This window comes from Trichechus manatus, unplaced genomic scaffold (genome assembly GCF_000243295.1).
Source record: "Trichechus manatus latirostris isolate Lorelei unplaced genomic scaffold, TriManLat1.0 scaffold00067, whole genome shotgun sequence".
Lineage (NCBI taxonomy): Eukaryota > Metazoa > Chordata > Mammalia > Sirenia > Trichechidae > Trichechus > Trichechus manatus.
Genome location: NW_004444003.1, coordinates 11,317,957 through 11,335,735, shown reverse-complemented (window position 1 = coordinate 11,335,735; position 17,779 = coordinate 11,317,957). Strand labels below are relative to the sequence as shown.

General features: G+C 44.0%; 1 protein-coding gene across 1 annotated transcript in view; it reads right to left on the bottom strand.

The window, feature by feature from the left end:
* SFMBT2 (Scm like with four mbt domains 2) overlaps nt 1-16,248 on the bottom strand; it is a 276,850-nt gene extending 260,602 nt beyond the window's left edge. Inside the window, exon 1 of the mRNA XM_023734391.1 lies at nt 15,964-16,248. The gene's annotated coding sequence lies outside the window, so the exon portion shown is untranslated. The remainder of the gene's footprint in view (nt 1-15,963) is intronic.
* Nucleotides 16,249-17,779: the final 1,531 nt, after the last annotated feature.

Sequence of the window (17,779 nt, the reverse complement as noted above, 5' to 3'; positions counted from 1 at the left end):
TGATGTGTCCATTGGCAATAAACTTTTGAGCTTGAGGGCACTCAGAGACTTCTTTCAATATTACAATTCATGTTCTTCAGTCCTAGGATTTTTCTTGAATTATTGCTGATATGCTCACCTGTTTTCTCTGTTCTTTCATTCTAAAATCCAATTCATTCAAACATTGGATTACCTTTAATTTCCTTCATTTTCCCTTTTATTTTCTGTCACTTTATTTTTTTTAATCTACCATCTAGGATATTTCCTCAACTTTCTCTTCTAACTCTTCTACTGAGTTTTACAACATTTTAATTTCCAAAAGCTCTTTTCAATTCTTATAACATTCCCTTTTTCATGCTATCCTATTTTTGTTTCATGGATGCAAAATATTCTATTATATCCTTGAGGCTATTAATGATCCTTTTTTTTTAATAAGATTTTCTTCTCTCTTTTGTAGAAGTTTGGTTTTGGGGTGGTTTTGTTAATTTTTTGTCTCTCTTTATATTAGCTGCTTTTCTCAGTAGTCTGGTAATACTCTGTTTAAAAAGCTGATTGATACCTCTGAGCACGTGGGCATAGGTTGTTAACTATGGAATTCACTGTGTAAGTGGTCTGACTGGGTCATTATGTTAGGAAATCCAAATGTATTTTAAAGTCTTTTCTATTAGCCTTGTTAAATTGCACAGAAAAGGATCATCCCATATGCCAGTATACAAGGACTGGGGGTCTCCTGGCTACTATGACTGGTTTAGAATCCAGCATCCCGCACACACACAATCAGTTTCTCCCCTGAGATTAGACCAATATGCTCTCTAATAAAGAACATTTCCCTCTTAACTCCAAAGCAATAAGGACATGTCCAGCTCCTACTTTGAATTTCCAGTTATAACAGGTAATAAATTCTCTCCTTTAGTTCTGATTAACATTCCATTTCTTTCATCTTGATTTTGTTTTACTGAACATAAGATGTTAAACTAGCACTGTGCATCTATGTATAATGAAGTGAAATTAACCAAACTAAAATGAAAAAATAAAACTTTATACTGTAGTAACAAAGCTATTTTAAGATGAGAAATCATTCTTAAGTTCATTCATTAAAGCAGGGTCCCATGAGCTTACTATTTAAGAAGAGTTCACTACACTAGTGATAAAAGAAATGTTACGTTCCTTTTTAAAAAATTACCCGATTACTCAGAGTTTTCAAACTGAACAGACTTAACGTAGCTCAAGAAGCTGTATCTTTACTAATAACAACTCAATCTCAGGCTTGCTACTCTAAACTGGGAAAAGGTCTGCAGTTGTTTGTTTTTTTACAAGACTCAGAAAACATTCTCTTGATAGAAAATAAAATGTGAAGTTCTAAACTAAAAGCTTATGAAATTCCAGACATGCTCGGGCTGCCCTTGAAAATCTAGTATGTCTAAATCACAGAGAAAACTGACTCATTTCACATTCCAGGAATTTCAAAATGAACAGAGGAAACCTAATCTAAGACTTTTCAAAATATTTCAATCAAAATGAAAAATCTCAGAAGATTCTGAAGGATGTGCACCAAATTTTTGACCAAAATTTGATCTCTGAAAATCACTGCTTCCTTTTTCTGAAGAAGCAACATGCAAACAACAGCCTCAGATCACAAGGGTATTTGGATGAATCGTATTTGTAAATGGCTTTGACGACGAAAAGCAGCGTTAAGCGCCAAGCGCTATTATCAACCTGAGCTTCCTTCTATTTATATTCATCCTGTCACCCAGATCACTCTGCTAATAATGCCTGACTAAGTACATCTCCTCCCCACTCTTACCAGCCAACTCTCAGCCCTTCTAAGAAGAGACAGGCCCTGCCTCATTCCATCATCACATGAGATGAACTGATTGTTTGGGGCAGAAGGTTTATGGAATTCTGCCATCCACCATATGCTCAGAGCTTGATTTACCTTGATTAGGACAGCAATTTGCTCACCATTTTTCAACCAGGCTTCATTGGTTTACACTCAAAATAGATTGAAATCTGACACAAATTGCTGCCCCCCTGCATAAGAAATGCTAATTTTTTACAATCAGATTCATATCTCAATACTAAGAAATAAGATATGTTGGGGATAATACGCCGTCAAGGAGAAAATACCAGGGCTGGCGGCAGGTTACTATTCCCACAATAACATATTGTGTCTTCTAATTCATGGTTCTGTCGCCTTTTAACCTTCCAATCAAAAACCATGTATTGCAAAAGAGTACACAGTGAGTTAAATCAGTTGTTCAAAAATGGGTATGTGCAAAATAAGGAAAATAAGAATCGTACAAGTTACTCGCTCAAGATTAGCGAAAGCACAGACCACCTGTGCACAACCTTGAAAGTTGATTTATTTATTTACTTACAAATTATTTTTGTACTATTAACTATTTAGTTACAATAAAGAAGGATGAGGCTTTGAAATACCCAACTAAATACTACTCTACAACAGATCTTTGCATCAAGATACCAATATAGGTATCTGGTGGCGCAGTGATTATGAGCTTGTGTGCTAACCAAAAGATCGGCAGTTTGGTGATTCGAATCCACTGGTTGCTCCTTGGAAACCCCCAGGAGCAGTTCTTTTCTGTCCTATAGGGTCACTGTGAGTCAAAATCAACTCAACAGGCAACAAGTATTTTGGTTTGGTGCCATAAATTTGCATCCAAGCCACAAAGATAAACACCATCTGTCTTAGGCTAAGTTCTCTAGAGAAGCAAAACCAGTAAAGCATATAAATAGAGAGAGAGAGAGAGAGAGAGAGATTTATATCAAGGAAATGGCTCAGAAGATTGTAGAGGCTGGAACATCCCAAGTCTATGGGTCATGATAGAGGCTTCTCCTGATTCACGTAGCCACAGGGGCTGGCAAACCCAAGACTGGCAAGTCAGAGAGCAGGGCTCTTGCTCACAGGCTTCGAAGACCAATGAATCCCAAGATCAGCAGGCAAGATAGCAGGTAAGCTGCTAGCTCAAGTCCCAAGAACCAGAGATCAGATGAACAGGAGCCAGCTGCAGGATCCAGAGCTAGCAAAAGCCCAGGAGTCTTGCTAGAACGTCCACTTATATCCAATGCTGGCCACATGCCCAGGGAAACTCCCCTTCAACTGACTGGCTACTCACAGCAGATCCCACCATGGAGGTGATCACATTATGTCAAATCTCATCATGGAAGTGATCACATCATACAACTGCCAAACATCATAACTGCCAAACCACTTGAGAATAATGGCCCAGCCAAGTTGACACACAACCTCAACCATCACACCATCGTAGGTAAGCAAATGACTGAGCTACATGGAATACATGACACAGAAGCACTTGGCCGTAGCGCCTCATAAAAGAAGCATATGTTTTAGAATTAGTACAGACATAGTTACACCTGGCCCTGACATCTTGAACAAACCACAAACATAGGAATTCCCCTTTACTCACAAGTATTAGGAGGAATAAATTAGAGTATCAATCCAAGCTTGTACCAAAGCTAAATGAACCTCCTATTCCACAACAGATTTGTGTTTCACATCATACATGTATACAGACGTCCTTTTAGACCATGTATTGTATGCAGTCATGAGAATGGGAAAGATAAAGAAACCTTACACAGAATCCTTCTGTAACTTAGATATGCAGAGATAATGTCTAATAATCATTGCCTAATTTTCTGAGTGGAATTTATGAACTGATTACTTCAAGCCAGACAGACGCACAGCAATAATGCCTGAGAGATGCCACAAAGTTGAAAATGCCTAAAGAAGCACCTTCTTATACAGTCAACCAAGACAGGAACAATGACAATTACCAACCCCACGCAGCCAAAGAGTAAGCCCAGCCTACAGAGCTCTGCAATCCAGTGGGGGATTCATAAAACAACTGAAGAGCATTTCAGGTTTTTTATGTTTATTTTAAGCCAAAGATACAGCCTTAAACTTGGGTATGAATCAAATTTTGTAAATTAAACCATTTAAATGCATGAAAGAAGCTTACTTTTTACTGGAGTACAACCGCAAATCACTATGTAAAGTAAATAAAAAGTCTAATTGACTTTGGCTATAAAGCACATGGAAAACTGAACGAACACCACAGGTGGAAGCAGAAGACCTGGGCTTGTGCTGTAATATAAGTTATCACTTACTGGCTTGTGCTCTTGGCCTTTTAACCATACAAGCAACACTGTTCCTCATCTGCAAAACGGAGGGACTGCTCTAGATGCCTCCTGGTCTCATCTCCCACGCAAACATTTCAGGCAATCTGGATTTTCACTTGCCTTCCTTGTTAAAACTAAGTGTGTATGATCCCACTGCCATCAAGCCAACTCAGACTCATAGCGACCCCATAGGGATTCCAAGGCTGTAAATCTCTGTGGAAGCAGATTGCCAAGTCTTCCTCCTGAGGAGCCACTGGTGTTTCAAACCACCAAACTTTCGGTTAGCAGTCAATTGCTTTAACCACTGTGCCACCAGGGCACCTGGTGCAGTGGTTAAGAGCTTGGCTGCTAAACAAAAGGTCGGCAGTTGGAATCCACCAGCCGCTCCTTAGAAACCCCGTGAGGCAGTTCTACTCTGTCCTATAGGGTGGCTATGAGTTGGAATCGACTGAACAGCAGTGGGTTAGTGTACATGGTAAAAAGAAAAAAAATAAAAATCCGTTGCCACTGAGCAGATTCCAACTCACAGCCACCCTATAAGGCAGAGTAGAACAGCCCCCTAAGAGTTTCCAAGGAGCACCTGGTGGATTTGAACTGCTGACCTTTTGGGTAGCAGCCATAGCACTTAACCACTATGCCACCAGGGTTTCCGTGTACATGATAGGAGAAAAGAGTTCTACATCCACTAGAATGGAATAGTGACTCAAGGAAGTAAACAGTCACCATGATTTGAGTTGGACTACAAAACTTTTCATGAAAGAGGGAGGTCCTGAGCCGGGCCTTGTGAAAATGACACTTGAACAAGGAGTATAGGGCCCTATCAGGCTAGAGAAGCTTGGACACTGGAGAGACAACAAGGAATTCAGCCTCACTGGTCCCGGAGTTTGAACTGGGAAATGGCCAGGACACAACAGACAGAAAAGATGTGGCTAGTTGACAAATGGTGCTAAATGCCCAGCCTGCTACTCAGAAACTTAATCTGATAAACTGTACAAAGCCACTATAGTCAGAGAAGGATGAAAAAAAGCAATAGAGATGAGAATGGTCTGCATTATACAGCTAGCTGGGAAGAATAAAGCATAGTTAAGTCAGTTTTTTGTTGTTTTTTTTAAAAAAGACAATGAATGACAAGCACCAAATTTCAAGGCTTCAAATACTGCCTGTTACTTTACACACAGCCATTCTCCTGTCTCCCAACAGGACAGCAGCATGGAGTACCAATTCTTGGTACTTTCGATTGCAGAGTTGGCTATAGTTCAATAATAGTACTATAGACAACAGATTACAGAAGAGACTTAGAAGAAGAAAAAAAGTTGTTCTACAACTGTCAGCTTTTATTAAAATGATGGCATCCAACTGTTCACATCTCCTTGCCTAAAATCAGAGAAAGCACACTTGGCAGAGATTAGCTACACCAGGGCATTAAGGCCTCGAAGGATCTTGAAAACTGTCATCGGCTTCAATATTAAACCTTCTACTTAACTTTTTTTTTTTCTTTTTAATTAGCACTGATGTTAATGCTTTTCAAAAGAGTCAGCCTAGCCCTCTCCTTGGAAATGTCTATATGAGGCAGAGAGATTCTGAATAAAATACTGATTCCTTAGGAATCTCACCTGCCACAGAATAAACAGCTGAAAAATCATCTCTCCCCCGCTTCTCCCTGCCTCCAAAAAAAAAAAAAACTAAGAGGCAAGTCTCTCAAACACACACTTGAAACTTTAAAAGCCTCTTCTTAACTGGGCTAGAATATTACAGCTGAGGGCTGCAAGTAAGGTGAACAATGACAAAATATGTAGGATAAGGATTATAGCTTTCAACAACTAAAATCATGTTGACTTGTCAGTGTAAATCTTAGCAAACAAATGTAGGCAAAATGAGCAAAACATGGCCCAATCCACAGCTTTCAACATATACCTAGAGTTGGAGCAGTGATTTTATATCTACTGCTAAAAATGATTTAAACTTGCTTGTTTATAAGTAAGCATTAAGAAAGACTAACTATGATTGAAGTATCTCTACAAGCAGATAAAGTTCAACTTAGAGAGTTAACACCAACAATGAGATTTATTACTAAAGAAAGTAGACTGCCTGGAAAACTAAACCTTGGCCCTCTAGAGTTCTTATCCTAACGCCCAGTCACACATCTGCAGGTTAACTATCTCCAGGTAAACCCCTACCCTCCTCCCCAAGTACCTCTAAGATTCCTCTTCTCCACTGCTCTGCCCTTAGATAAATCAAGTTTCTTCCCTGTAGAAAGAAATGCCCACACCACACCGCTGTTGTGTGCTATCGAGTGGATTCCAACCCATAGAGACCCTTGTAAGACAGGACAGAACTGTCCCATAGGGTTTCCTATGTTGTAATCTTTAGGGGAGCATATCACCAGGATACAACCTAAATTTTGGTAGTGTACTTTTTGCTCTATCCCCCTCGACTTACCAAACCATTTTCTGCCACTATCTCTAGATCATTCCATTTTATGGAATATTTCTCCAAGTTCTCCACATAAATAATGTGTCTCTTTCAGACAAAGTACCAACTGGAAGGCTGTTAAGAACAGTTCTTATGAATGTCTGTCTTTTTTAATTGAAGAACTCTAACCTAAGCCACGCACCAATTGGCACCATCAAGTGACAGATCCCCTTGTATGCTACATGCCCCATGAGTGTTTTCTGTTAGTACAGATAAGATGACTACTATTGAGTATATAAGGCTTTAAAAAAAATTTAAAAAAACAAACAAACACCCGAGGTAAACATCTTTTCCAATCTGGAGATGGGCATGGGGCAGGGGGGGCGGGGCGCAGTGGAATGACTGCAAGCACAAAAGCTTCCTTTGCGATTGTTAAGTACGTACCTGTAAGAGTCAAAGAGATTTTTCTTTAATAAAAATATAGGGTATTTGTCACAAAGCTATAAAAGTAATTAAACATATCTTTTATCTTGTAAAGCAGGTTTGTATAAATACATTTGTACCCAGGAAGAATTCTATCCTGCCATTCATCACAGGAAAAAAAAAAATCGAAACAGAAGGGTCACACCAATGCCCTGAGCCAGAGCTGCTGTTTTTGCTGTTGGGTGCCATTGAGGCAATTCTGACTCACAGTGACCCCATGTAACAGAGCAGAACTGCCTCATAAAGTTTTCTAGGTTGTAATCTTTATGGGAGCAGATAGCCAGGTCTTTCTCCTGCGGAGCTGCTGGGTGGGTTCCAACCTTTCAGTTTGCAGCTGGGAGCTTAACTGTTGCTCCACCAGGGCTCTTCAAGCCAGAACTAGGGCTCTGAATTCCCAAGATCTGGTTCACTGTAACCATTGGATTACATTTTATTTACCCCATATTTAGTGAATTTCTAAAATAATGCCAAAAGCCAGTTTCTCTGAAAATTTAGCTACTTGGATTGGGCAAAAACTGAGTTTTTCCTCTGGTGTTTTAAAAGAAGGAAAATTAATTTCCACTCATAGAAAGAACCTTTGATTTGCCAGCTTCACCGCCTGAGGTCAACTGTACTAGGAGAAGGGCCTGTGACCAACTGCTCAGAACAGAGGAGGCACAAGACAGCGTTTACATAGTGCTCACATGAAAAGCAGCTTTTGATTTTTGTCTTCAGTTCTCTACATGAGAAGAAAATAATTCAATAAAAGATCAAAAACGTAAGCTGAATCTAAAACTCTACTCAACAGTGGCCAACACTGTTTAGAAGGGAAAATTTCAATAGTGTCTTTCTGATTTCTACTCTCCATTTCTTCCAAGACTTGAGAATGTTTAATACTTATTTTTACCTACATTGGTGTGATAGCATTTTCCCAGAAGAAGGGTAAAAATGAAATTGATTTTTTTTTTTTTTCCTAATCAAGATGAGATTTCAGAAAGTCAACACTTTCAAAATCTTTAATGGTCAATTCACATGCCAGTGAACAAGGTTCTAATCTAACCCACCAACACTGAGTATTTTCACTTCTATATTTAAAGACTGATTTATGCTTCATTTAAGAGCTCTGTTCTCTCATAACCATCTTAATTACATGCAACAAGAAAACACTCTAGTCTTACTCCATATTAAAATTAAACACTAAAAAAACCTATTTAAATGACCCTGTATAATCTCTCCAAAGATTCAAGGTCCTTATAAAAAAAATGAAGATAATAGCAACCACCTGTAAAGATTAAAAAAACTAACGCATTTAAAGTGCTAGGCATACCATGTATCACACATAGTAACTGTTAGCTGCCATGAAGTTGGCCCCGCCCCCAACTCATGGCAACCCCATAAATAGTAATCACTCAATATACAATATACGGTAGTTACAATTTCAAGACTATATAAAAAACCCAAACCAAACCCGTTGCCATCGAGTTGATTCCAACTCATAGCGACCCTAAAGGACAGAGCAGAACTCCCCCATAGTGTTTCCAAGGTACAGCTTGTGGATTCAAACTGCCGACCTTTTGGTTAGCTGCTGAGCTCTTAACCACTGCGCCACAGTCAATACACAGTAGTTACAATTTCAAGACTATATAAAAGTAGGATTCAAAATCCTAGCTAACTCTCTTGCTAGTTGTGTCACTTCAGGCAAATTACTTAGCCTCTCTAAAGCCTCAGTCTCCTCATCTGTAACATGTGGGTAATAAAACTCGCATAAAGTAGGTGAAATATATAAGCAAAGCAGTAAGAAGAGTTGCCGGTAAACGGATGTTTAGTTAAGTAGCTATTATTTTTATTTTTTAAATTATTCAGAGTAAATAGATAATTCCAAATCAGATTAATCCCACAAGCTCCTTTCATCTTTAACCCCTAGACCTACAAATCCAAATGTTTTAAAATGAGCACCTTACAGGTGTTCATTTACATTTTATTTAAAATGAGACTTCATAAGAACTTACACTTGGAATTTCAAACTCTTATATTATCTTACAGTGATTCAGTTCATGCTTTAATTTTTACTGAAATGGAAAGGAAAAAAAAACTTGCCAAATTTAGCTGAAAGTAGAGAAGGTATACTTCAATGTCTTTTTATATCTTTTTCTCAGCCAATAAAACTAGAGGGGATAATTCACAGGAAAAAATGTGCTCCATCTTCACCTGCCCCACCATACTCCTCTAGTCACCACTGCTGCTGATATTTTCCTACTTTGCAGAATTCACCAAATGCTTTAATAACAAGCACCGTGAGTCCTGTATCTACCAAAGTGTATCATTTTTTTTTAAATCAAAAAGGAATGAAACATAAAGCACAAAGGATTCTTTCTTTAATCAGTGTCAAAGACATCTCTTATCACTTGAATGGAAACCTATGTGGCAAGACAGCAAAACTTTCTGATTAGTGTCATCTTACAGATAACCCAAGTGACCTAAACTATCAATGTATGGTAAAGTATTATCATTTTTCAAACTTCACTACAGATTAACCAGATGGGTAGTGTGATGATGGCGTGTTTTAATCAGAACACTGCTGAACTTATCAAGCAAATCCAATCCCTAAGAATTTTACTTGCTAACTGTATATGAATCCTACAACATTCCTTGTTATACTGAAAGCTCTAGGCTGAGGATCTTCTTGTATTTACAATACACAGTCCTATCTGCAAATATCTTGCTTACACAGACTTAAACACAGCCAACCCTTGTTTTAACCAACAAGATAATTTTTCTTATGACTTGTCGCAGGAGATTTTTAGTCTTACAAAGAGGAAGTACTGCACAGTGGTTTGGCCTAAAGACCAGGAATGGAGAAAGTCTTGAGCTTCAGATCTGATTCTTCCATTCACTAGGTTACTGCAGGGGCTGCAGTCATCCAATTACACTATAAATGTTAGCAAACAAGGTCCAAACACCGTCCTATCTGGAAGTTCTACTGGAATGGCTGGATACAGAGTTCTATTTGGAACAGTCCCTTTTAGTCCTAGGAATTACAGAGCAAAACCAAGTAAGTATTTCTTCATGCTTTGTATTCAAAGAAATGCTGACCTAGCCCAGTCCATGCCATTATTAGGGTTATCTGTGAAGGCTACATTTGTATATGCCCGCATTTTAATTTCTCTATACTTCACCTTTTCCAGAACACAAATGGAATCATGACCCCACATGGAGCTTATATAATTAACAATACAGCTTTACTTCTGCACAGTGCTTTCACAGACATCCTCTCATCTTGATGTCAACCAAGGCAGTAGTGTTTTCATACCTATTCAGAACCAAGAGTCTGAAAGACGAATCACTTGGGCATATTAGCATAGATGTACTGAATCAGATTTTTTTTTCGAGATAGACATCAAGATCTTCGCATGAGATTAAAGTCCAATAACCTTATAACAAAGCTAAGGCTCAGAAAGAGGATGTAATTTATCCAAGGTCACACAACTAGACAGAAACATCTCTGAAACTAGAAGCCAGGCCTCCTGATTCTTTTCCTCTCTCCTTCTGCCAAGAACCTTCTTTACAAGCTAGGGTTTATAGATCCTAGATCACTAAACTGAATCCACAGGTTGACATTCTTTTTTTTGTGACAAGCATAATATCCCTAAATTTTATTTCTTTATTCACAGAAAGGAGATAAAAAGTTGCTATAGAAGCAATGTGGATGTAAGAACAATTAGAAAAACTACAAATTGTATCTTGAATTAGAGATCCCAATTTCCTGTTGGCAGAACTTTATGATTTCTTAGAGTGGGTAAAAATTCTTATTCTCCAAAAGTTCCGAATAAGGAAATACTAGGAGAGAAATTATGTTGAGCCTAGTAAATCAGAACTGGAGATAATTCAAATTCCACAGACCATTTCTGTTCAGACTACTAAAAATATATAAATAAATAAATAAAATCTTTTACTTTAATATTCTGACAAGAACTTTTAGGCTTAAGCGTAGGCCCTAGGAAGTTTGAATTTTCATTGTATGGAATTCTTAGCATCCTATATTAAGTACATGGACTCCTCATTCACTTGCTGTTGAGAGCAATTTTTCCATCACTCAGCATTTCTTCTCGGATTTGGCAAGTCATTTGGGGTCACTGGAATGTAGAGAAAGCTCAAACACGCCACCTCAGCTAGAATGAGCAGAAATGGGATTTGATAAACGTTTTAATACTCCCAGGAAAGTAACAGAAGGCCTCATGATAAAAAGAGAACAGGGAGGAAAGTAGAGCCCTAAGATTACCAAGGCATTGCTCCCTTCTTCAGAAACCTATTTTGGCTTTTTTTTTTTTTTTTTTTTTTTGAGTCAAGAATCATGAAGCCTATTATTTAAAACAAGAAGAGTTTTTTAAAAATTAGCCCATGATTTCTGCAGAAAAACGTAAAGAGGAAAAACTCTAACCAATTACCGAATGCCATGGACAGTTACAACTTTTAATGAGCACCTCCTCACTCCATCTACTCGGGGCTTTAACCTCAGAAAATTAAGCATACAGAGTGGGAGAAAGAGAACTCGTCTCAACAGAAAGCCAAAATAAATTATTACCTCTGCCCTCATGTATTTTTCACCACGTATAAGCAGCCTGTCACGTCAAATTATGGCAGGGTCTGGTTCTAAGACGCACACATACATTCGGAGCGTATCTCTTTGACACTCCACCCACCCACGCACGCACACTAACCTAAACATTAGTGAAATTCCCATCATTAGTGAAATTCATCTCCCAGTAGGATGGCCTGTTTGAGGTTCAAGGTGCTTGCATCCTAGGGGGAAATGGGGAATAGTCTTCACCTCTGCAGGCCTCAGTTGACAATTCTAGAGATACATATATCAAAACAGGATAGTTGACCACACTCTTCTCTGGGACGGGGCTGTTGAATCCCTCTGCTACTGGGTAGTGCTTTACAGTGGCCCGGGGATGAGTACTGCACACAGCAAAAACTTTAGTGGGGGAATTGAGAATTCGGGGTGTGCATGGGTGTGTTTCCCCCCTCCTTTCATGCTGGCAGCTTAGTCCTAGCAACGAGCTGAGATAAAGATTTAATACAGTATTTCTTTACGGCGGGGAGGAAGAAGAGTATGTGCACTTTTAATGCTTAGGTAGGGAGAAAGTAGCAGATCTCCTATCTCAAAAGAAAGCATAGCCAACAATTCCTTCGGATCACCAAGGCCTCTCCCCTCCCCCACCCCTTTGCCCGTTCAATCTCCGTCCCCACCCCCAAACGCATACCCAGGAAGTGATGCCAAATTTAAGCCTATTTGCCCGTTCTCCAACCTGGATCCATTCACTTGGTGTAGACGCGCCAATCAGTCTTCCAGTTCCCTTAGCTACCGGACAGGTCGACAGGTGAGAAGAAAAGAGCAGAGGAGGGGTGAGGAAGAGTGGAGGGAAGGGACGATGGATCAGGATTAAAGCAGGTTCGGCTCTCCTAAGAAAGGCGGATTCCCACCAATCCGCTCTGGATCAGCCGCGGCTGCGCCGCTGCTGCTGGAGCTGACAAAACGCGGTACGGGGGCTGCGCTCTCCGGAGCCGGGGCGGCAGCGCGCTGGGCGGAGGGAGCCCCAGCCCTTCAAACGACGGCTTGCGGGTCCCGAGAGGCAACGGAAGGGAACGTCTGTGTAAAAAGCAGAATCCATGAAAGGTCTGACTATTGCACCGAAAGGGGTAACAAGTATCAGCACAGTCCCTAGCGCCTTGCTCTTCCCAGAATCCCTCCCAAACTCTAGAAATCCAAAGATTCCGAAAATTATGAAAGCGAAACTGCAAGCAGGTCTCTAGAAGTTTGGGAACAGTTTCCCAGGCTTCTCGGCCTTGTCTTAGGACTCCCGGACACGAAAAACACCATCAAAGGCATGAGTGGCGATTTCTCCCACGTCCGCGGGGGATTTTAGTCGGTAATTTACGCGTGAAGGTCTCCAGCCCCGAACCGCTGGAGCCTCCTCGCTTCCAGAGGCGGCGGTCGGCCTGGCTCCTGCTACGTCTCGGTTCTTCCCTCCTTTCTTTCCTCCCCACAAGAAAGGAAAACTTGGGCCCTGCAAGAATCTTGTGGAATATTCTTTGTAATTGATTGTGTATTCACTTCCAACGGCACAGCCCGGTGCAAAATCGCCGGTTTCGGGGCGTTGGAGTTAATTGTGCGCTTGTCGGCGCCGACGTCAGGAGGAGGAGCGGAGGGGTTCCCGGCTGAAACTGCAGTTTACAAGCAAAGAGCCATTTTAGGCTGGTTTCTACTTTAGCGAAGCCGCCAAGGCTGCGCACGGGAGAGCTGTGCCGGGGAAGGACGCGCGGGAAACGAGGCTGGGAGGGGCGGGGAGCGTGCCATGCTGCTTTGCGCGGGGTGGCCAAACGCGGTATTGCCAGAGCGTTGCCAATCGCTCAGCCTCGCCACCCAGGTGGGAAGGGGAAATCTGCCGCTGCGTCTCCAATCCCAGTGACGCTTCTCCCTCTGCCCCCACCCACGGACATCTCGAAGGGGCAGACCCTTCAGACAACGCGGCGTCTTTTTAAGTGGGAGGTAGAACAGAGCCTATCGACCCCTCCTCCAGGCCCCTGCAAATGCCCAAAGACCACGTTACTGCGGTAACTATAAACCTAGCCAACAAAATGTTTTTAGCCCTGTGGTTTAAAACGTCTCAGGGAACTTCACAGCTACGTAGTCAGGCTCGCAGGCCCGGAGAGGGGCCCCAAGGACTTGCCCTCGCCAGGCTCGCCAAGCCCCGGGGAACACGCAAGGCTACCGCCGCCGCGCGACCCCCGATCGCCGCCCTCAAGTCCCTCCGGCTGACACCGCCGCGCGACCTCTGCTAGGCAGCCGCGACCTGGCCACGGGCGACCTCTGTCGGGGACCCCCGTTCCCAGCTAAGCTACGTTACGACATTCCGGGTGCCTCTTGAGCACGGGTGTTCGTGCTTGCTTTCCCTCGAGCTCTCCTTACTGATTCTATTTTGCTCTCAAACTCCACTCCCGGGCCCTCCCCGGCCCCAGATGCCAGCCAACAGCCCCCGCTCGCTCGCCCGCCACGGCCCGGGAACGCCCCACTCGGATCCACCACTCTAGGAGTCCAACCTGAGAAAGGGACACTTTCTTCTGAGAACGTTTTCCCCATCCCCCATCTTCTCTAGAGCGCAACTCGGAAAAGTAACGAGGGCAACTCCATGCCCCGACCCTAGTGGCCTCTCAGCCGAGGTCCGCACGACCTCGCCTTTCTGCTCCTCCAGTTTTGCCCTCTCCGTACCTCCGCAGCGCGCCCCCCACTTCCCACGTCACGGAGTTGCGAAGAGAAGCAGAAGCCCACCGCTAAACACAGCGCGCATCTCTGCACACACAAAACCCCACTGGTGCCTCAAGCCCGAATGCACCGAATACCATGGTCAGTTAGCCCTTTTAATAAGTACCTCCTCGCTCCATCTATTCGGGGCTTTAACCGCACAGGATTTAGCATACAAAGCGGGAGGAAGAGAACTCGTCTCATAGAAAGCCGAAATAAATTATTATCTCTGCCCTCATGTAATTTTCACCACGTGTTATCAGTTTGTCACATCAAATCATGGCAGGATCTGGTTCTAAGATGCACACACACATTCGGGGCGGATCTCTTTGACACCCCCCCCCCAACTGCACACACAGGCATGCACGCTAACCTAAACGACACACAGCAGTGGTGCTTGGATGCCCTAGTCCGGGACACCAGCACCCCTCCTACCACCACCTCTCCACCCCTTTCCCCTCGAGCAATAGACTTTACACACAGGCACTCTTAGCATGGAAAAAACGAGGGCAGCTCATTCCCTCTCTTTTTTCCCATTTAATTCGCTAAAATAGCTCCTGGAGTAACCAAAGAGAGTCGAAACTGGGGGATGGCAACTCTAGTTGGGTTTTTTCCCACCTCAAAACCTTTATTTTCAGGTTTTAAAAGACAGCTTGGCCCGCCATATTGAAACTGGCACGGTATATAAATACTCATTCACCGCAGTTGTAGCGCTTCCAAGAAAACACAAGTGTGGATCAGGCTCTGAACGTGTCTTCGGCAACCGCGTCTCAACCACTTCCCACCCCCAATGCGCCCCTCTCCCCGGCTAATCTCCTCCCGCAGCCCCGTATCAAAATAAATAAATATATCTAGCAGTTTGAACAGTTGTTCTTTGGCGGATTTGACCAAGACATACACACATAAAAAAATAAATTCCGGAGCCAGATCAGGTTAGTAATTCTGAAAGGAGGTCATATGAGAGTAGACAACAGGAAAACCCCAAGTAACAGGATATTACTTTAAAAAACAAAAAGATCATCCATGCTGGAGAAGGCTCCGAAACTCCTATTGAAAATTTCATTTTGGCTGCACAGACAAATGTTTCCAAAAGGGCGAGTCCACATATATACTATTTTGAATCCCCTTGCTGTTCTCCAATCCTCCCCCCCACCACCACCACCACCACCACCTACCCCAACACACAAACACACCAAAGAGAAAAAAGAAACCAAGGAGGGGAGGGATGAGGGGAGCGAGGGATACCGGGGGTGCTGCGTGGCTAAAATGAGGGAAAAAATTAGGAAGGTAAGCCGTGGGTGGGGGCTCCGCCGCGCGGCAGACGCAGGCGGCACACCGCGGAGAACACTTTGCAACTACGGACGTACTCCCGGACGGCTGAGCTTTTCAAAGCGAAGAAACGCGGAGGAAGGGGTAGGGGGAAGCAGAAATGACAACCTAGAGCGCGATCGCAGTTTGGAGCTTCGCTGAAGTGTTGTCGCTTTTTCTCCTTCCCTTCTCTTTTTCTCCTTCCCCCACTCCCGGCTGACTCGGGCTTCCTTTTTTTATAAGCTGGAAAAAAAGCTGACCGGCGCACTCAACCTGCCGGCCGGAGACCTCGCGGGCGGGCTGGGCGCCTGGGAACTGCGGCCGGAGCGGCGTCCTACCTGGTGAAGTTTTTCTACCCTTCGCGGTGGAAGAAGGCCCCGCGCCCTGGGCGCCGCCGTGGAGGGCGGCCGGGCTTGCTAGCTCGCTCGCTCTCCCTCGCCCGCGCTCTCGCTCGCTCGCTCCCCGCCCGCTGCCTTCTCTCTCGCACGCCGGCTCTCGTCCTCCCGCTCCCACTACAGTCTCATTCCAATATGGCATCCTCTCTGTGCGCATGCCCGACACTCTTTTTTAAGATTATTTTTTTTTTTATGCAGCGAACTCCTTCAATGACCTTTTCCAGCGTTTGCAGAATTTCTTAAGCCAATTAGCCTGTGTTACGTTCTCGACTTGCTTTCTCTGCCCCCACCGCTATGCCCTGCTCTCGGCTTACAACCCCCCCCCCCCGCGACGCCACACACTTCACACACACAAATTTCATGCTCACACTCTCTCCCTCCCCGCCCCACTCCCCCTTTATTTTTTTTTTTTTTTAAACTCCATACATAATCTGCGGAAAGTTCAAATCACAAGCGTTTCAGCAAAAACATCTTCAGGGAAAACTGGAAAAACTCAGCATTTGACTGGACTTTTTTTGTTTTCCTGTTTGCTGTTCTTTTTCTAATTCGAGTAATTCCTCTGTTGATAAAGCGCACGAACTTGCACCTTATCTACTGATGGATCGTTTCGAGTGTAGAGAAATCAAATTATAATAAGTAATCTTCGCCCCGCACCCTCCGCCCTACCCTGAACTTAAATGAGCGTTTTCTATGGAGATTCAAACGCTTCCGTACTCCTTAGGGATGACGGGATGGGGCGGAGAGGGATTTTCCAGGGAAACATGCCCCAAGGGGGAGAAAATTAAGTTGGGGCTGCTGGGGCGAACATGCAGCTGCGTTCTGCTGAGCTGGGACAGGACCCAGGTAACAAAGATCGCAACAGCATCTCCTTGGACTTCGCCTGGGCCAGGGCGAGCCTGGCGTGGGCTGGTTATTGCAGAGCGGGAAAAGAATCCTTAGCGGATTTGGAGAAAAACGTGCCCCCCAGCGATGTGATGGAGTGAATTAAAGGCAGCGCAGCCACGTCCAGGGCTTAATTTCAAGACGGCGTCTGCGAACCCAGCGAGCACTTTGCCAGGGGTGTGTGGTGGCCGAGCGCGGAGCACAGAGGGGAGAACTCCCTGTTGGGAGTCAAAAGAATTCCCGGGCCTTATTCGCAATTGATAGACAAGGACAATGAAATGCCCTCAGGGCGGAAAAACTGCCGGCTATTGAGCAGGCAAGACCGAGAGCTTCGGAAGAGGGCTTTGCCTTTAGTGGAGAGGCGGTGAGCTGCTGGCTTTAGTTTGGCGTTTATTTTCCTGGGAATAAAGGACGGACACGTTTGGTCAGGTTTTTTGCTCTATTGCAGAGGGTAGAATTCCCAGAGTCTCCCAATTCTGTATCCACCTCTTTCTCCCAAACCTCTCTCGCCGTCCCTCCATCCCGCCGCAGGCAGGGGGCCAGGGAAACCTGGCGGTCTTCGAGGTTCCTGCCTGTTCTCAGCTCCACCCACCATGCCTCTCCGGAGGAAGGAAGGCGCCCCAGCTGCTGTGGGGCCGACGCTCCTCAGGCGGGGCTGGTCTGACTAACTCCTGACAACCTAGCGACGGCCTCGAGGACAAGTGGAGTCCCGGTTGAGAGGCCGATGCCGCTCCGAAGGGTTGGAGGCAGTTCAGGGACCCGCGATGGCGTGAGGGGGGCAGAAGCTCGCCGCGCGTGGAAAGGCGCGGGAGGGGTGGTCCTGCCGGTGCCTGTCCTTTCCTGACCGCGGGTCCCGAGGATACACCCCTCCTGTCCC